This window comes from Anas acuta, chromosome 2 (assembly GCF_963932015.1).
Source record: "Anas acuta chromosome 2, bAnaAcu1.1, whole genome shotgun sequence".
In the NCBI taxonomy this organism is placed as follows: Eukaryota; Metazoa; Chordata; class Aves; order Anseriformes; family Anatidae; genus Anas; species Anas acuta.
Window position 1 is genome coordinate 28,244,914 of NC_088980.1, and position 20,857 is coordinate 28,265,770.

A 20,857-nucleotide genomic window follows, 5' to 3' on the forward strand; every position below is an offset into this window, starting at 1 on the left:
CAAGGGTAATTTTTATGATAAAAAAGTCCATTTACCCCCTTAAGCAAACCTGATAATTTCTACTCCATTGGAATCACACTTTCATATTTGCCTATATACATTCAAGATTTTTAATAACTGCTAAGGTTTACCAAGAAGGATGCAAAACTTAAAAATGTGAAAACAATATTGGGGTTGTTTTTGAATTAGTAAAATTTAAGCAATTCAAATACTAATTTGTGAATCATATAAATACACTGTCTTGCTGCAGAGGATACTGTGTGTGACCATGTGAGGCCATGTGCTTAATTTTAATTTTACGAGAGAAACATGTCATAATCCTAAAGCATGGAATCATAGAATCACAGGATGGTTTGTGTTGGAAGGGACCTTAAAGATCACCCAGTTACAACCCTCCTGCCATGGGCAGGAACACTTCCCACTAGATCCAGTTGCCCAAAGCCCCATCCAACCTGGCCTTAAACATTTCCAGGGATGGGGCCCAGCTTCTCTGGGCAACCTGTGCAAGTGCCTCACTGCCCTTATAGTGAAGAATTTCCTCCTAATATTTAATCTAAATCTATCCTATTTTATTTTAAGACCATTACTCCTTGTCATATCACTACCATCCCTGACAAACAGTCCCTCCCCAGCTTTTCTGTAGGCCCCCTTTAGGTACTGGAAGGCTGTTATAAGGTATCCTTGGAGCCTTCTCTTCTCCAGGCTGAACAACCCCAACTGCCTCAGTCTGTCTTCATAGGAGAGGTGTTCCAGGCCATTGATCATCTTTATGGCCCTCCTCTGGACTCATTCTAATACTTCCATGTCCTTCTTGTGCTGAGGTACCCAGAGCTGAACACAGCACTGCAGGTGGGGTCTCACAAGAGCAGAGCAGAGGGGGAGAATTCCCTCCCTCAACCTGCTGGCCACATTGCTCTTGATGAAGCCCAGGATATGGTGGGCTTTCTGGGCTGCAGGTACACATTGTTGGCTCATGTTGAGCTTCTTGTCAATCAACACACCCAGGTCCTTCTCCCAAGGGATGTTCTCAATCCATTTTCCACCTAGCCCGTACTTCATATTTTCCCAAGAATCTTGCACTTGGCCTTGTTGAGGATCATGATGTTCACACAGACCCAACTCTCAGGCCTGTCCAGGCCCTCTAGATAGCATCCCTTCCCTCCAGTGTGTTGACTGCACCACACAGCTTGGTGTTATCATCAAAGTTGCCGAGTGTGCACTCAATCCCACTGGGGATTGAGCATGTAAAATTTCATTAGGAAGTCTTTAAAGCTTACGGATAAACAGTTGAAATTATTAAAATACATCCAAGCCACAGCAACATCCCACAACAAGAGATTCATACTCTCCGAATATGCTGCATCTTCTTGAAAAGTGACGTTTACTATGATTTGGGGAAAAGATACATAAATGACCTTTACAGCAAATCTCTACCGATTGGTGTCCTGTTTTTACAACTCACCTGAGAGTCATTTCATCATGAAGAAAGCAGTGCTTTTTATACATTCAAACTACAAAGCTTCCTGATATGTGAAGATCAAATTTGTAAACTAATTTGCATCATGGCTTATTCATTGACAACATTTATTATAATTTCAAATGACCGCAGAAAAGAAGCCTTGGCTCATGGCTGAAATTTTTACATGACTTCACTCTTCCCAAAACTGAGAACTCAACAAATGGTCAGTATCCAACTGATGAGCTTCAAAGCAAACTCATGGTTAAACCAGAAAAACTTCTTGTGTCTTCCTCTGCAGTAGATGAAATTTGTAATTGCCAAATTTTGGTTGATGGATGAGACAAGTCACAACATTTATCACTCCTATCAAGAGTAGATAGTTTGTTCTGGGGTCTGCAAGATACTGCAGGTGTAAAATAACACATGGGGGAGGGGAGGGGAAGAAAAGGAGCATTTTTGATCAGACTTTACTTACTTCCACTGAGAGCTGTGCTAGGTAAGATCTAAACATTTTAATTTTCCTTTAGTGTATTATTAAAAACAAAACAAAAACAAACATACAAACAAACAAAAAAAAACCTGCTGGATTTCACCCTGTTCCTTTTCCAGTCTTACAGGTATATGAACTAATATATGTTGAAATAATTAACAAAACCTGACCTGTGGTTCTTTATGCCAACTCAACGTAGACTTGCATCCTAGTTCAGATCATTTAATAAAAGATAATAAACATATAATCGGTGTTACTGGACAAAGGGACTTCATCCTGAGGTTCACTGTCTATCAAAGATCTATCAACAAAAGGAATTTAAAATAGGATACAGCTCTGGAAGATAAAAAAAAAATAAATAGAAACAATCCAACTAAGCAATGAACAAGCTTGAAAGGTTTTAAATTATGGAAAGTAGCTGATTGATCTTGACTTCTGATTCTCTCTCACAAAAAAGAATATTACAATAAGGCATGAGTATCATCTTCAGATTTAGACTGCTAAAAGCACACAGTTATTGAGTCTTAAAAAGCACAGCAATTATTTGAGCTTCTAAAGAAGCCAAGACACGTCCCATTTCAGAGAGATTATTGGCATAAATAGCACAAAAGAATGAAGGAGACTTGAGGGGAGAAGAAGTGAAAAAATAGGGAAGAAGTTGAATAGGGAAAACATCTGCAGGAAAAAGCCTTTGTGGAAAAACATTTTACACCTATTGGGATATTATGGAGTCCAAGTGAGCATGTGCAAGTCAGGAGGAGTAAATGACAACAAGGGAGAGAATTACGTATTAAAAAAATATATAATGGATGTAACAGTGGCAAAATCAAACAATTACAAGTACAAAATGAGAGAACTCGAGTCTTTGCAGCCTTGCTCTTTTCCCTTGAGGATATGCTTTATGACACAGTCTTTTAATACATAATCACATACTGTATTTTTTTCTGCACAGGACCCCTATCCCATTGAGTGAACAGAATAGATGGTGATCAATTAAAAAAGAACAGCTATTCAACATTTTGTTTTACACTCATTGTTCATTTTGTGGGCTTAAGCCTTATCTACTGCACACTATTCAAAGGCTGCAATGAAGACAGAATTATTAATTTCCTCATGGGCTTTTCTCTGGCACTCAGCACTGTGATGCTTCACAAGCATTAATTTATCTTCACAAAGTGTGTTGTGGTGTGAGGGGTTAGTATTATCCCCATGTTACAGATATCAAGCCAAACCAGCAAGACTGTATGAGTAAAAGTACCTGATTATTTACACTCCTAACTTTAAGACCTGGGAACTGATTTCTCAAATTACATAAAGTAGCACTTAGCACATTGACGAAAATATTCCCATTGACTTCAGTTGTAGCTGAGAATGTCCAGAACTACTCAGACAAACAGAAGTCAGAAAAGGCAGAGCAGCATGTAACTAATTCTATTATGGCACAAATGTGGAACTTTGCAGAAGAGATGAAATTCAGTTGTACAGGGCAGAGTCCAAATATGTAAGTTTTATTCTCTTTTTTTCTTGTTTCATTCAGCTCCCAACCTCAGCAATAAAAAGGTTGGTCATATGAAAAGCACCCTAGATTTACATCCCCAGCAGGTCCACTAACACCTCTGAATAAAGCGTGTGCTCCCAAGGAAGATGCACAAAGTGGTCATTGAATCAAAGTTCATATGTATATGCAATATAATTTGGAACTAAAGTTACCAGGTAATCTGTAGTTCTATGACTTAAAATGCTTGCCTTGCAGCTACAGCAACAATTTTTAAAGCAGAACATGTGGCTCTATTAATAAATTCCATGTTATTTCCTGCACTTTTAATTTTAAAAAGGAAAGAAACAAAACTAGTGTTATGTGACATTATCACTTTGTCCTTTGGCAGAACTTGGAGATTTGCATGGCCTTTGGCTACATCTGCTCATGGCATATATGCTAGCACTTATGGGATACTGAAGACAGAAACAGAGGAATAAGTCAGATGACCAGTATTGTTCCATGCCTAATGTTTGCCCTAGTCTTACTGCCTTAGTCAGCCAAGTAACAATGAACTGACCACATACCCTCAAAACTTTATTGTCTTGCACTGAAACAATGACTTTTTTGTGTTGAGACTAACAGGAGAGTACTCTGTGGCCAGCTCTAGTCATCTGTTGCTCAGAGATGTCAGCCATTGCCACAAAGACTGATTCATCCCTTTAACCTAGGACTGCAAAATGATTGCTTTTGCTGTAATTATAAGAGGCATATAATTCTGAGAGGCATGACCAAACTCAGTAAGAACTGGATTTTCTTAGACTGAAAAGCTTAAATCTTCATATTTATTTACAGGCTGTTTACCGGTTTGTAAACCTGAGTCCTTGCTTATAAAAGTTAATGGCCATATCAAATTTCATGCTAATTGGGATCAATCAACAGGCAAAAATTCATTTAAATTATTAAAGTTGGCTGAAAAATTACTGCTGAAAAGATCTTTTTATGAGAAAATCATGCAGCTCTAACATTAGATAGTGCTTTCCATTCTGATTTTAATACACTTTCATGAGTAAAAACAGAAGGGATTGGAGAAATTAATCAAATCTAAGACACAATAAGAAAAAAAAAAGAGGTGATGGCTCTGGGCAGTTTCCGAATGATATTGTTCATAGGCTGTCTGTCCCATAAACAAATGCCATTCTAAATTAAGAAATTAGTGTCCAGTACCACCTGGGCAGTAATATACTCTCTGCAACAAAACAGAAAAGGATCAATAATGTAGTGATAAATTTGCATCTTCTTTGTCCTATTACCATGTAAAGGAAAGGTCTCTCTAGTATCCCCATGTTCTAATGGCTATTTAAATAATTATTAATTTGCTTATCTTCCTCAATTATTTCACAGTTTCAATGGTATAGAAGACAGCTTACCTCATGGTAAAGTTTTGTACAGTCTCTACTTTTCCATTTTTGTTGTGTCATAAGCCTTGATATTGTATTTTCGCTACATAGTTTTTTATGGAATGGACATACAAGCCAGTTATGCAATGACTACAAATGAAGACTGAGGGCATCCCCTGTGAAGGCATTATTCTATTAAAGATCCTGAAAGATCATTGCCTCCTTCCATGTTGGGAGTTTGTATATCATTGGATTTGCTACACACCAAGCAGTACTGGACAATGTACTAAAAGCATAACTGGTATTCCACGGAAGTATTCCTCGTAGAAACAAGGGGAGAAAGCAGATATATTTCCATCCCTAGATTACAGTGGAGTACACTTTTTGTAATGTTAAGACAAGACTGGACAATTCAGCTTTACTAATAAAACAGAAATAATTATCAAAAAGAGTTTAATAATTACACGTGTCTGAATTATATAAATATTTTCATGTTCCTTGCCTTTATATAACTTCCTATGGTGTTTAATGTCCCTGTGAGAAATAAATCCAGGCTGTCTGGTCTTCAAAACATTCTCTGATATTCAATAACAGAGATTTAAATCTTGTGTTGGATTGGTTTGGTTTGGTTTGGTTTGGTTTGGCTTGGCTTGGTTTGGCTTCATTTGGTTTGGTTTGGTTTGGTTGTTTTTAAATTGAAATGAGTTATAAGTTCCCTGTTTGACCAGAGCATTGGCCTAGAACACAAAGACCAGCTTCTTTGATATATCAAAAAGATGTAACAAAGATCAGCTAATACATCTCTGGTATTTCATGTTAAGCAAAGGGGAAAAAAACATGAAGTAAAATATTCCTGATAAAAACAACTGAGCTTTGGGATATAAGTGGGCACCATCATTATTACTACTTGTGCAAGGCTGTTTAAAAGCCTAAAACTGGTGATTAAATCCAGAAGACAATAAACTACTGTGAATTGCCAGTGTAGCAAAGTCCTTCACTTCAGATTAATTTCCTGGATTTGTTAAGAAGCTCTGTTTGAGCTAGGCATGTTTTTTTCAAAATTTCCTGTTGGAAAGGATAGGCAGCTCCCTATTCAGCATGCTATTTTTTGTATGCGTTTTATATATATTTGGATAGCTACTCTACACACTTTGTAGTGATGCTTAAAAAGTGCTATAATGCTTAGCAGTGTGACACCTAAGTCCTGTGGTGTATGCAGTTCTTATCCATTAAAATCATATATTACTTGAATGCATGAAGTGTGCCAACTAAAATGAATTAATGTGATCTTCTTATCACTTTTCTACCACTACAGAACTGCTACAGAACAACTATGGACTTATAGGCTAAAATAAACTGATTTCAGTGGAGCTATGCCTATCTGTAGTAGCTGAAAATCTGCCCATAACTCCCAAGCATGGACAGACTTCAAATGAAAAACTTCTCAAAGAAACTCTAAAGGAAATTTCCATCTTAGAAATATATAGAATAAAATGATATAGTATGAACAGAATATGTAAGTCAAAACTCCATGGTAGTTAGCTTTGCAGGGTATTTGTCACTCAGAACTCCCTTCCTCAAAGGTTTCTTTATTGCAACCATTATTATCACTCTGTGGTAAAACAGCATCTAGCAGAAATTCAGTGTAGCTTCTCAGCTCTGTCGAAACACAAATAATAAGACTAAAATACACGGTGAACTACTAAAAGGTATACTTCAGACAAGCAGTTTTTTGTCTTAAGCAGCCACTTTAAAATATTCCCTGGGGTTGTCATATAATTTTATTTGACATTTAGTTAAAGACCAGGTCTACTAAATTACCAATTTTTCCTCATCCCTTGGGTTGTTACTTAGGACATATTTGCCTGTGTGATTTCCTGAGTTATAAATAGCCTTAAAGACTTAAACTAAATGTTTTTGTCATTGCTATTAGGCTATATAAAGATTTGCATGGTACAGAGGGACATGCCAAGAACATTCCTCAATTCTACAGGATGATTTTGGAAGTGTCTGCTCTACTCTCTTTAATAAGATACTCTACGTGCAACTTTTCTGTTGACTCAGAGCCACTGAACAGTACTAAGAGCAGTACTAAGGAGACTGTTTTCCAGTTCTTTCTTTAATCATGCTCATACAGCAGAGTAATGCTGTACTGATGCTACCAGGAATTATTCCGAATCCTCATGACCCAAGAAATTTTGTATTCTCTTTCTTCTCCAACTTTCCTGTGCATTCATCTGTGGTCATATACAGTAAAGGCAAGATTACTTGCCTTTTGTTTCACAAAACATTATAGAATCATAGAATGGTTTCAGTTGGAAGGGACCTTAAAGACCATCCAACCTCCCCACCATGGGCAGGTACCACTAGACCAAGCTGTTCAAAGCCCCACCCAGCCTGGTCTTGAACACTTCCAGGGATGAAGCATCCACAGCTTCTCCAGGCAACCTGTTCTAGTGTCTCACAACCCTCATGATGAAGAATTTCTTCCTTTTATCTAATCTAAATCTACTCTTTCTTAATTTACCCCTTGTCTCATTACTACACTCTCTCTGATAAAGGGTCTCTGTCCATTACCATATTTTTGAACTGAGAATCTTGTATTTTCTTTCTTATTTTTAATATAATACTCATCACATTTTTTCACTCTTTTCACTCCTCTGTCTTACTAAACTATGCATACTAAATTGTTCCTCTTTTACAGGACTTGAAATTGCAAATGCTTTGCTAATATGCACTCTTCCCTGCACAATATCAGCATGTCATTTCTCATAGAAAATGCTGACAATCTTGTCAATCTTAAACATTCTCTCTCTCTGAATACAATGTAACACTCTATCACTCAGTGATAGTTGAGATAATACCCCAAAATCAATCCAAATTAACTGAGGTTGCATTAGTACTTTATTGCTGAATTGGTCTTACAAAAGTGGTGATAAATATGCACTGATGTACAACTAGAATAGATGTACATGTACATGTACAACTAGAATTGCATGTAGTCATACCGATGTACAACTAGAAAAAATGTTGGTGAATCATACTTAATACTTAAAGCATAGTTGCAGTTGGAGATTTTTGTTTGTTTGTTTAGTGCAATTATTGGAATACTATCTTTTTGTAAAGATTTGTCTCAGTACACTGCAACTTATACTGGGTTTTATTTTATTTCATTTTATAATCATATGTTAGGCTTAGCTGTTTCTCCTATCTCCCTCACTTAACAAAGTCTAAATTTTATATATATATTTTTTTTCAACTTCCTGATTAGAATTGGTTTTATTTCCCTCTAAAGTTTTCAAAGGTTATGAAGTTTATTCTCTTCACTGCAAGGCAAAAATAAACCTTTGTGCTTTTTTTTTGTTTGTTTGTTTTTTCTGTTTTTCTGCAAAGATCTAGTTGCCCAGTCACCAAGCAACCCAACTGGAAACATCAGTCAATGAATCAGGAATTTGAAACTAAGCTTCTCTAAATCCTTACCAGAAGTGTGTTATCATAGTTAAAATAAAATTTATGAGAACAAAAATTAAAACCTGGGGTTTGTAATATATATGAGCTTCATATATCTTCTCAATATCTCTTATTCTAGTGAATATTTGATTGTTTACACAAATTATGGGAAAGGCACAAAGCAAGACCGATAAAATTCCATTTGGAGTAGCCAGAAAAGCTAGACAGGATATGTCTTGGAGATGCAGCAGTTTCAATTTCTGCTTCAATAAATTAGTAGTGGGTGGTTTGTTTTGTTTTGTTGGGGTTTTGTTTGTTTAGTTTTTTTTTGTTTTTCTTTTTACTCAAAAGAAAAAAAAATGAAAAAAAAAAGAAAGAAATTTAACAGCAAACAAGACTAAAGGAAGCCCAGTCTAAATATTGGTATTATACTTATGAAAGACGTTATGAAGCAAGTTTGAAGTTCCCAAACTAAAGCAGACAGAGCAAGGATTTAGCTTAGAAACCTTTCAGCTACTTACTGCAGTGTCATATACCAGAAGTCCAGATCTATATCTTACACATCCATCATCTTACTGGCTGTTTTCACTAAGATTTACATGTGTTTTGATTTTGATCAGAAATTCCATCTTGAGTATAAGACACATTTTTGCAATTAATATTTTTAATCTGATTTATCAAATCAAATACTCAAACAAAGCTTTAATACAAATAAACTGAATGTCAGAATAATAATAATAAAAAAATGTCATCAAAGATTTCTAAACCAGATGTTCTTTTGTGAGCATCTTTAAAGCACAGGAGGATCACAACAACTCATTCAGTCATTCACGCTGTGCCACAGCTCTGTATATCCTTCAAGAATGACATTTTATAGTATGAGAAACATTGTCCTTCACAGAATAAACAAGGACATAAGAACTCTGATACATCTCTCCTTGAGAATACCATTCTTACTACGGAGATAAGTAGTGTCATCTTTTAAAACCAATCCATATTTCTGTAGTGAAAAAATATTTAGTCCTTCAGAAGGGAGGAAGGGGCAGGTTTGTTGACAGACTTTGTCCTTCCTTCAGTTCTTCCATCAGTTTTTAGCAACCTTTGCTGAATTCCCAAATTTTGTGAGTGTCTGTAGCTGATGCCAAAAGAGAGTATGGCATGGTCTTCCAAAGTCAAAAGGATGTAAGAGTACCAGAAAGAAGGAAAAAAGTACATATAACAAACATGTTGTTCTGTAATTCTCATGCCTACCATGTTTTACTGCACAGATAAACCAAGAGATTTTTCAGGGCTAGTTATATTAGATGAGTTTTCCAAAGTCAGTTTGGAAAGATCATAAATCCAAGTCAATTCATGCGTAACAAAATCACTGCCAGATAGATGAATCTTTAAACGCAAAATAAAAAAGTAAAATAACCCCCCATAATTCTAATTCTATGTTGAGGTTATTTTCTTTTCTATTAACTTTTTTTTTTTTTTTTTTTGGCTTAGTATTTATTGACATGGTTCTTTTCCATAAAGTCTTTACAGACACCTTTTAGGAATAAGTGTGTCCAGATAAAAAGGGCGCATGCATAATCAGTGCCAAAAGAATTAATGAAAAAAAAAAAAAGTAATTAATTTATTATATATTACTGTTATGAGAGTGATATTACTGTGGCTTTGTTGAAAAACAAAACATGATACAAAACATTAATAAGTATAACTGGCAACAGATAAGGTCATGATATGTTCAATTGTAAACGCTTCTAGCAAGTTGCTAAAATTATCCATTTATCACAAGATAGTCTTTTTTATCATCTTGTTTTGTTTTTGTTTTTATTATCTGTCTGTCTTGCTCATATTACTGTCTAGTGGGTATAGCCAAAGACACTCTTATCTTGTTTATGTTAATTCTTTTTCCTCGTTTCAGACCAAGCTGACTGTGTAGCATCAAATGAAAAACATATTCCTGAGACCAAACCTTCTGCTACTTGATGACCTCTTGGTCATGAACAGCTCTTCAATTCTAGAGTATTCTTATGTTCTCAAAGAAATAAAGACTGTAAATTATATGATATCTCCTTTGAATTCTTTCCTGTGTATTTGAGCTGCAGAGCATGACTAATGCCTGCTTTGGGCCTACAAAGTATTTCCCTGCAGATATAAAGTGAGCATCTCTCTTCAGATGTACAAGATGTCCCACCATCATAATAAGGCATATTTATGTAGCCTTGAGGTGTAAGGTACAGTAGAAACTTTTTTTTTTATTATTTTTAAGAAAGAATCTCTGGAGATCATCCAGTCCAACGTACATTTCGAAATAAGGCCAGCTTCAATATTATATTAGGCTACTCAAAGCTTTGCCCAGTCAAGTTTCACAAATCTCCAAAGATGGATACACAAGTCCTCTTCAGTGCCCTTGTTGAACCCTGTAAGGTTCATTCCTTAGTCATTCCTTAATCTTGTCAAGGGCCATCTGTATAGCAGCCCTTCTCTCTGGTAAATCAACAGCTCTCCCTGGTGTCATGTATATGCAAAGTTGCTGAATTCCTTCTCATGTTCTAGATCATTACTGAATGTGTTAACAATTACTGGCCCTGTTACCATCCCCTGAGGAACAATACTAGTAACCAGCTAGCTGTCAGTCAGTCCGACTTTGAACCTTTGATCTCAGTTTACTAAATTTACTAAAATCTAGGCAGTACTTTAGATACCTTTGTCAAAGGGGTTATTGTCTGAAGTGGCATAGGACTTTTTATCTCATGCAGGGAGAAGAGCATTTGAGATTGCATAAAACTTCTTATGTCATGTTTTAAGGAGACTGTGGGGATATGCAAGTCTCTTCATGCAGTGTTTCTGGGACTCATTATGTGAAGTTTCCAAAAGATGGGGAAAAGAAGGAATCAAGTAGATTGGGGAGGAACAAGTGAGAGAAAAGTGGATGAAAGGACCAGTCAAATACAAGTAGACTATTGATCGGTATACTTGTCTGTCTAAGCCCTGCATTTCCTCACTGCAGCCTGTCCTATGTTCTCATTAAATTCTGTTTCTAACTATACTCTAATCCTCTTTTAACCATCTTGACTGCATGGGATAGAATGCAGGAAAAATATGCAATCTGATTCTGAATGTATGCCAAAATCATATGTTTCAAGTAAAAAATACACAGGTTTTGGATAAAGCATTCAGAAAAGATCATATTTGCAAGAAAAAGCTGTAACAAAGATACTAAAATGATAATAAGTATTTATAGAAGACTCTGGTTACTCAACAGATTATTCATCAATGTACTTTTAAATGACTATCTTTCTCTTTATGTATATGTTTTGTTTGGTGTTCTCTTCTATTTAACTTCATGAAATACTTGTTAAATAGTTGGTTAATAATGTTGATCTGATTAAATAAGACAAATGTTAACATATTCTTTTCTCCTTATAGAGAGAAAGCTTTCCAGTGTTCAGCAATTTCTGAATAAAAATGCTAAATAATTCATGAAGTATTCAAACTAATGTTTGCAAATATATTAGTAATAGGCTCTGACGTAATACAATACACTCTCAGATATCCAATTAAGTGAATCTAGAATTCTTTGCAGCAATTCCAGTTTACCATTGGATTACAAGGGCTTTTGGACAGTGACTCCTTAAATCTGTTACTTACTAATTTATCTTTGACTATTAAAACAGAAGAGCTGAGTAAAATGTGTCTCTTATCAGTTTTGAATGACATAAGCACCTCTCTTTATATATGAGGTTAAGCTGTTGAATTCTAAAGGATTTGTAGGTGAACTGTCTTTAAGCAGTAGATAAAGAAAATTAAAGTAATCTATGTGTAAACGAGAAAAATATTCTGAGAACATATGGAGATAAAATTGATCCAATATGCAGCCTGTATAGACAGGAGATAATGGGAAGTACTTGTGTTTTACTTTTTTTCCCTGTAGCTGCCTTGAATTCCAGAAATATTCTATTTCTTGCAGCTTCTTTCTTTTATAATGAACAGTCACATTTTTCAGTTTTTCAGAAAATTCAGAAAACTAGTTCTACCATTCTAAGGCTGCTACATGAACACACACACACACACAAAAAAAAACCAACAACAACAACAAAAAAAAACATACAAAATCATAATATTTTCATTTGTCTGGGAATTGTAAAAGTGTCATGGGAAATACAATTGAAAACAGCATTTTGCACTTTTGATGTGACTTTGTGTGATACATTCCATGGTGAATTCTCACATGAACTTGAGATTCAAGGCTAGTTTATTCTCTGCTTATTTGCAAGCAGAATATTTAAACTATATGGTGGGATCTGCGTTTGCAGGTAACAGTGTAAATGTTTGTCATATCAAACTCCCAAGTACATACCTGTCTATACATTATGTCACAACAGCAAAGTTCAGGGCAGGCAGACCATGGCATTTGAAACAGTCATTCCCTCTGTGTTGTGGTTTCTCCAATGGGCAACTAAAAACCACCACAGTTACTCTCTCAATCCCACTGCTCAAAGGAAAAGAGTGACAAAATATGATGAAAAAGGGCTCCAGGGTTGCAATAAGGACAGGGAGACACTCACCAATTACCATCATGGGCAAAAAACAACTCAGCACAGGGAGATTTTTTTTGCTAACAGACTAAAACAGTGAAAAACTAAAAATTAAACTAAAAACACCTTCCTCTCCATCCTATCCAGTTCTGCTCCCCCCAAGGAGCGCAGGGGAACAGGGAATGGGAGCTGTGGTCAGTCCCTGATGCTTTGTCTCCGCCGCTCCTTCACAGTCACTCTCTGATCCTGCTCCATGTGGGGTCCCTCCCACGGGATGCTGTCCTTCCTAAACTGAGTCTGGGGGCTGCCCACAGGCAGCAGCTCTTCAAGAACTGCTCCCACATGGCTTCCTCTGTACCATGGGGTCCATCCATCAGGAGCAAACTGCTCCAGCACAGGTCCCCCATGGGTGGCAGCTCCCCCCAGAGTCCCTGCTCCTGCGTGGGCTCCTCTCCACGGGCTGCAGCTCCAGCCTGGGGCCTCCTCCTGCAGGGGCTCTCTATGGGCCACAGCCTCCTTCAGGCCACATCCACCTGCTCCACCGGGGCCTACTCCACAGGCTGCGGCATGGAGATCTGCTCCATGTGGGACCCATGGGCTGCAGGGGTACAGCCTGCTCCACCAGGGACCTCCCCACAGGCTGCAGGTGAACTTTTGCTCCGGTGCCTGGAGTACCTAGCGAAGTACCTTCTTCTGCAACCTTGGTGTAGCCTTTAGGCTTGTTTCTACTTACATTTTCTCACTCCTCTCTCCTAGCTGCTGTTGCAAAGATTTTTTTTTTTGTTTTTCTCTTTCTTAACTCTGCTGTAGCAGAGGCCCACCTAGTGTCTTTCCCTGTTTCAGCTCTGTCCCACAGAGACCATCTCTGCAGCCCCTCAGCTACCAAAACCTTGCCACATAAACCAAATACATTATGCCAGTTGCTGATGGTGTCTGATTCATTACGAAAAATGTGAGAAAAAAAAAAAAAAAAAAAGGTGTTTGTGTGTGGGGGGAATGTTGCGATACCCCAGATTCACAGATCTTGGAGATACCATGTCTTAGCAATCATATAAATGCATAGAAGATGACAGAATGCTGTCTTACAAGGAAGCTATGCTATGGGCATCTATTTTGCTTTGAATATGAATCAAGTATGAATTAAATGCCACTTTGTGCAATCTAATATACCTCAGGGAAAAAAAAAGCTCTTACAAAGTATCTCCATGTTCTAGCAATAAAAGTTATCATTAGATGCATACTGTGTAAACATTCAGTTGAAAGAATGGGTTTTCCCAGAAACAGAGATTACTTTCCACTTATCCCTTTCAAAAACCCGTATCATGGTTCAGCACATATCAAAATAACCAGGGAATATCTTCCAGAGAGTGCAGAATGTATAAATAATTAGCAAGCTGCGAATTTTCATAGATTTCCACCTTCCCCCTCCCCCCCCAAAAAAAAATATAAAAAGAGCATTTAAAGGCTGCACTTGTCTAGTTTAAAAAAAAAAAAAAAAAAAAATTATATCCCAATATCAGCTTCCAAATGATTAAGACTTGTATCTTTATGTTCATATAACTTTGAAACAGAAAGTATTAGCTCATTATTCACTACAGACTAGTTTCTGAAAATATAAAGAATATTGTCTCTACTGGGTCAGTCTTGCACTGAACACTTTGCTACAGAATTTAATTTACTTTAGATCAATAACTTCATTTTAACTTTCTCAAAGGCTGCAGCTCTTTGGGCTCAGAGCTTTATTGTGGACCTGTTTCTAAAATGGTTATGTTGGACATTTGGCCACAATCCTAAAATAAGATCTCTTAGAGTCAACACAAGGATCTAGATATAGTCTCTTTGCTGTTAACTTTCTTACTCTACAAGCAAGCTAATATGATTCTGATTTATTTTTATCTTATAGGAAACTTACTAAAAAGTATATGATAAGTGTGTAAGGAAAACCCGCTGTGACAGTTCTAGCTTATTTGGTTAGCATCTATGAATAAATAAACAACTGAGCTGGTGCCACCTTTTATAGCTATTCTTTTTCTCAGCTGGATGTTAACAGATTATCTTCTTTTCCCTGAGCTTTTCCTTTTTATGTGCTCTAGACCTGAATTAACAGGTCATTATTTTGTGATTTTTTTCCAGGCTGATGGTACAGTGCAGTAATTGCACAGGCCAGCATACACATTTTAAGGCTTTTATTTTGGGCATTTTCAGAGAGAAACAGATTGGACTGTGATGTGTCATTACTGCAGTGTTACTATAAATAACAGTGCAAAAATATTACTAAAAAATGAACCTATATGGGGGGTGCAGAGGTTAAAAAGACTTTGAAGATTCCTTTATTGAAAAGCAACCATTGTTCATTGTTCCATTGGAATGCACTCTAATATGAGTTTAATAACTGAGGCTTCAGCAGACATCAATCAGTTACCTTCTAGTTACCTTTCACATTTAAAAATGTGATCAGTTTGATCTAAACTATTGTAATTTGTCAGGAATTTTGTACAAAACCTAAATCGGAACAAAATAAGCAAGATTGAGAGAGCATGACAATATTGGGCCTTAAGGGCAATATGTATGTTAATTAATTTTAATTATGTTTCTAAATCTAATTACTTGTTTTAAGGTGTCCTGTTCACCAGTAAACCAAAATTAGTAATTAACACTAAAGACAAGACAATTATTCTATGGTTATAAATGTTGAATAAGGGCATCTCCTTTAAAATTAAGAGCAAACAAATTTTGCAGGATGAAACCAGAATCAATATAATCTTAGACCTCAGAAGTACAAGTAGGGCTAAGTAACAGAAACCGTTCATTTCAGTTTTCCCTCTGCAAGCTCCGGAAGGGCACCAGCTTCAGCAGGATTTTGTCCCAGGATAATTTCTGCTCATTGAACCAGTAGACTGTTTATGGAGAAGCTAGAAATGTGGCAGCCTTTTATTTTTAATGTTCTTTTTGCAGGGATTGGGGTAATATTGAATGAGAGCAAGATGAAGAGCAGATTTAGGGTGATAACATTGCAAACACTGTTGCTATTTCTACCAAAAAAAAAAAACGAAAGGACTATGTGTTTTTGTGGTAATAGGAGGAAGAAGGAATAAACCTTTAGGAATGATAACAAGTTCAGGAAAGCTGAAAATTGAGAAAATGGCGAGATGGCAGTATGCCAGTTAGCTAAAATGAGAATATTTTATTCAATATCCATAAGTTTCCCTGTGCTCCTTTCCTCCCAGTTTGCACATGTACAAATTTCACAATGAAAAAACTACATTCACTGCAGTAATTGTTAAATGTTGATATTTATATTGATCTAATACCTCCTACAAGCAATAACTAATAGGTCTACCTTTTGTACCCTTTTTATTTTTTTTTAAGGGAGAGAGGTTGTTTTTTTTTCATTTATTTGTTTTGTTTTGTTTCATTTTGGTCTTTAAGCATGGCTGCTATCCAGTGTTTATTAAAACAGTCCTATTACAAACAAACCGAAAGAGCATGTATACTCTTGGATTTTTTGGACTCACAGCTAGCTGAGTGTAAGGGTGAGTCCTTCCACTGTATACGCAGTGGGTTAGGTTTTAATTCATCTCAGAGCTGCATTACTTGCCCTGTGCCCTTTATAAATGTGAATTTCAAGTACTGGAGAGTTGTTTGTGACTCTATGTGTGGCACACTTCATCAAAAAATAGTGCTTTGCATTAACCCACCCACTCACCATCACCTTGCATGTTAGCATAGTGCAAGTTAAGAATTAGCATGAAAAAGAGTTCTTTGTCTCCAAAGGAAGAATTTACTTCAGGTTTTGTTTTATGCTAATTTATTTTATTTTTCAAAGACTAGGTTATGTTTTTTTCTTCCTTGAAATTTTGTTGTTTATAACTTTCCTTTCTAAAATCATTTGAACCTGTAAAAAAATCATATCACCATCCTGTAGTGAAGAGAGAATGTAAACCTCTGAGCCGCATCTATTTTGAAGTTTGCATTGCAAAGTCCAGTTCTGTTAAAGTGATAAAAGGCAGGAAGAAGAGAAAGAAGCAAATAGCCTCATTCCTTTGCAACAGTTAAGGTTTTGTAGATGTGAACCACTCTGTAAATGTGTTCATAACAGTGCATGAAATCATTCTTCACTGAAGATGAACAATATAGGATACTTTCCAAGACACATTTGAAAAGGAACCCTGACTCTCATTAATTCTCTTTGGGTAGCAGGTATCTTCCTTTGAAAGGCTGATTGCTTTTATGCATTTGAAACTGTACCCAGATGTACTTTTATGTGAAATAAAGAATCTATATGCAAAATCATGTTTCGTTTTAAAATATTAATCTATTAATTTTGACAAGTACTAGGGACCTATAATGTAAAGCAAAAGAAACTTATTAGCAATAGACTTCTGAAAGAGAAACTATATTTCTCTCTTTATATTAACCCTGAATATTCCACATTTTTCTTTTCCCCTTTTTAAATGAATGGTGCATTGTAAGTGTACTGTTATTATTGGGATGCTTTTTACCAAATTAGAGTGTTATATTACACCTGGAGGCTTTGGAACTTTCATCAACCACACTGTCTTTTTTAATTGCTCATCATCTGTTAGCTTCATTTTACCAACAATAATATAGCTCTATTCTGGAAGAGTACAAATTGTCTAAAGAATTGCCTGACTAGAATTAACATAATCATTTCCTCCATTTTTATTCATATCCCAAAAACACAATTGAAAGGAGTCATTTGGATCACTGTTAGTAAGAAGAATCATATGTCTAAAGGTGAGACTAAGTCTATGTTTAGATATACTGAAAAGGACTTTCATTTGTTGAGCAACATCTTCTTTTAGCTTAAATGGCGTACTCCATTTTAATTTCCTATTTTTTCTAGAGTTTCTGCTCTAGTAGATTATTCTTTTAATTGAATGGGAAAAGAAAACCAAGATATCCAACAGTGCCAAAGAATGGAACATAAAAAATATCACATTTCTTTTCCACTCTCCTGCTCATTTTTGGAAGAAAACATGCACCAAGTATCAAATCCAATATAACACCTCAAATATACATACCTGAATACATGCTTCGTTTAGCTTGATTACTTTAACTTATCAGCGTTAAATTTATTGAAGGAATTCTTTTCTCAGTAACACTATACATACAGTAGGGTGTTTGTTGAACTACACTAGGGTTGTTGTGAATACTCCTAATTTCTTGGTGGGAAAGAATGTAAAGCCAAATACTTTTTTTTTTTTTTTTTTTAAAGCTGCTGGGAATGCACTAAGGTTTTTCAAAATGTCATTGTCCTGCTGCCTACATACCCTGGAAACTATTTAACAGTGCATGGAGAAGAAAGTAATAGAATATTGGATTAATTGTTCTTGCTGTTACTCAACCATAATGAGGTCTGAAACACTTGAAGAGATGGCAGGTCCCAGCTGGATAGTACTGTAGCTTAACCAGTAACAGCTAAGGCAAGGAGCCAAAACAGACATGAGCTTACTCAAATCAGAAACACCTGAAATAGAAATAAAAGAGGAGTAAAAACAGGCTTGCAGCCAGAAACTTACTCAGGACTACTAACAGATCTGATGCAGTCAAATCTGATTTGTGTAAATACTTCTTTTATTTAATTTCAACAGTCTTTCTATGCTAAAACAGCCTTGCTGAAAAATAATTAAGCTGGAATATAACAAAGTCTGTCTCCGTACTGTATTAAGGTTTTGTCAGTCTTGCTTGAAAAAAATATGCATTTTTTTTACCTTTGATACTGCAGGAGATAATTTGCAGTAAGAGAAACTGTTGAATGAGAAGATATGATTGATAAAGGAAAAAGGTCAGTTTCTTTATAATTATTACACACAGAGAAAATATGAAGAAAGTGAACTTGTACCACATTGCAAATAAAACTAGTAAGTGGACATTTTAATATAAAGCTGTTTTTTTGTTTGTTTGTTTATTTTTTTTAAAAAAAAAGATATATTAAGTTGTACTTAACTATGTTCTCTTTGTTATTATTTTAAGGCACAGAAATATTATATAATCCTATTTGAGGTACTGGTCTACAACATTTGACCACACTTACAAGTACAAGTGTAAAATCAATTCTCTGCACTCCCGTTTATCTTCGTACTGGTGTTAGTTGGCTCTCTAGCAGAATGACTCTTCTGAAGAGGTAGTTATTTCACTTCAGAGTGGCATTTCAGAAGACTTAAATGGTCTAAAGAGATGGCATGTGACCTTTAGGAATATTTTAGGTCTGTTTTCCTTCTGAAGAAGAAGAATTTAACCCTGTGTGGTTGTATTTGTCCCTTACTACGTTCTTGAGCATCTCAAAATAATATGACATTGTCTTGTTTCAAAAATATTTACTGTCAACCATACTAAGTGTTTTTTACTGTGGATAGAAAATTAGATTAAATCTACTAATCTCCTGCTTTTTTTGGTGAACATCTTGAGAATATTAACTTGTTTCATTTATAATTTTGCAGGTCATTACCGGAACTTCAAGTTTTATGATTTTTTTTATCACTGTTTCTAAGATAGTTGGTATTTGTCTAATGAAATAATAACAGAGGTCTTGAATTCCAGAAGTTCTGCTGAGTAACACTCTAGTTTAGAACAACAACAACAAAAGTAAATTAAAAATTCTTCAATATACGCCAATCAAAACAATCATCAGTACTTTAGAATACCTACCCCCAAAAAAAAGAATGCCTCAGAAATAAATTCAGACCATGAAAAATGTCTTAAAGCACCTGATGATAATAGAGATCAATATCTAATGAACCCTGAGCAATGCACTATTAAAAAATTTGGCTACATAACAAATTATAATGGATAACAACAACAAAAACAAATAAATATAAGGAAATGCTTGACACGTGCAACTGAAAGTAATATAGAAGGAATAAAAGTACGTCATCATACACAAAGTATGTTTGGATAATAACTGGATAAACAATCCATCAGAGATCTGAAAACAAGAAGAGTTAAAGAATCAAAAGTAGTGCAGAAGCTGACCACACTAATGGGGGTATTGCTAAAAATTCCTTAATTTACTTTGGCTATATATTTTTATATAGGAGAACTGAAAACTTGTAGGGTAAAGGTAAAAGTTCTTATGTTTTCCAGAGGATTCTTGCAGGACTAATAGTTTCACTTATAAATTACATCTCATTGAATTCTCAGCATTATCAGACTACAGTGAATTGCACAGATCAGCTCTGGTATGATAAAACATAAAGAAATGAAATGTATCATTATGCATATGATTTAAAGGTTTTGTAGTCTAGCCCTTGCTTATTGTTATGCCATTTTTAAACTACAGCCTGACAGGGCAATTCAGACGTTGGATTTTACAGGACTAATATAGGCCCCGAAGTAGGAAGGTCAACTCCGTTCACAGGAAAAAAAAAAAAAAGGCTTCTTCAGGGACTAACTGGGGATTTTAAATCTGGTGTGCTAAATTGTTCTCTAGAGCATCCCCCAGACAACTGTGTATAAAACAGGTTTCCTGAAAGAGGCAGCTATATTATACGCTAGTAGCTATGCCATGCAAACATCTTTTCCCTTTCTGATTAAAGTTTGAATTAAACTAATTCAAAGTGGCTTTCCAAAGTGAAACTATTCTCAAGCTTCTTTCATATGAAAACACAACACAGAACACAAACTTCCATTTTCCTAAATGGAGAGAAATCTCCATTTATAAATGTAGCTTAGATACTCCTGCTTACAGGAATTTACCTTAATTAGTATAGTAATGTCAGCCTTAGCTTTCAAGTTCCTTTAGTTTCCTCTCCTGTTAGAAATATTTCACAGAGTCTCACACATTTATAAACCTAACTGACAGTTTAAATACTTTCATGGTTTTCCCATTTATTCTTGTGTCAAAACTGTCCTTTTACACTACACATTTTCTGCCTTCTAATGAAAAATAAATAAATTAAATCCCCCCTCAGCATATGCTTTTTTAGATGTAACAATTTCCATAATCTTCTTCATCTTAGCCATCTAAGTGTCTTCTCCCTCTCTCCTCAACCTCATTGTCCTATGTGAAAGAAAAACATTTCTTCCTTT

General features: G+C 35.7%; 1 long non-coding RNA gene across 1 annotated transcript; it reads left to right on the plus strand.

Annotated features, from left to right (window-relative positions):
* The first annotated feature begins 18,319 nt into the window (after positions 1-18,319).
* Positions 18,320-19,746, plus strand: LOC137851682 (uncharacterized). Its single transcript, XR_011093353.1, has 3 exons — positions 18,320-18,390; positions 18,555-18,690; positions 19,270-19,746. It is a non-coding gene; the product is annotated as an uncharacterized lncRNA (long non-coding RNA).
* Positions 19,747-20,857: the final 1,111 nt, after the last annotated feature.